Source organism: Ailuropoda melanoleuca, chromosome 10 (assembly GCF_002007445.2).
Source record: "Ailuropoda melanoleuca isolate Jingjing chromosome 10, ASM200744v2, whole genome shotgun sequence".
In the NCBI taxonomy this organism is placed as follows: Eukaryota; Metazoa; Chordata; class Mammalia; order Carnivora; family Ursidae; genus Ailuropoda; species Ailuropoda melanoleuca.
Window position 1 is genome coordinate 53,639,368 of NC_048227.1, and position 463 is coordinate 53,639,830.

At 29.4% G+C, this 463-nt stretch overlaps 1 protein-coding gene across 1 annotated transcript in view; it reads left to right on the forward strand.

Moving 5' to 3' along the window:
- LOC117804212 (CMT1A duplicated region transcript 15 protein-like protein) overlaps positions 1–463 on the forward strand; it is a 129,820-nt gene that overhangs the window by 3,001 nt on the left and 126,356 nt on the right. The gene's annotated exons all lie outside the window — the stretch shown is intronic.

Below are 463 nucleotides of genomic sequence, written 5' to 3' on the forward strand. Positions count from 1 at the left end.
ATGCAAACTAAGAGCATCTGAAGATAGGTACCCCACTTAAAAGTGTTCAGCAGGGATTCCATGTTTTGTCATTTTTGGCAAATTGCATCGTTACATTGCATATGTTGTACTGTTGGTAGCCATGATTGCCTGGGATTAGTCAAAGTGCTCATAAACTCCATGACTTGACAAACTTAATTTTCCTGAGAGTCAAATATGAAATAAATCTCCAGATATTACTAATGTAGTAAACTGTTTTCAAATCAATTAGTTATATATATATATATATAAATCTAGCTTTATATATATATTATTAGTTATATATATAATTAGTTCTATTATAAAACATAGAAATGGATCATGTGTACATGCCAGTTGTTACATAAGTTCCAGGTAATAGGTTATTTCTTATAAACAATTTCCTATGTGTACAGTCAAATTCTAGGGGGAAAAATATACAAAGCCTGTTTTTTTCTTTTTTTTT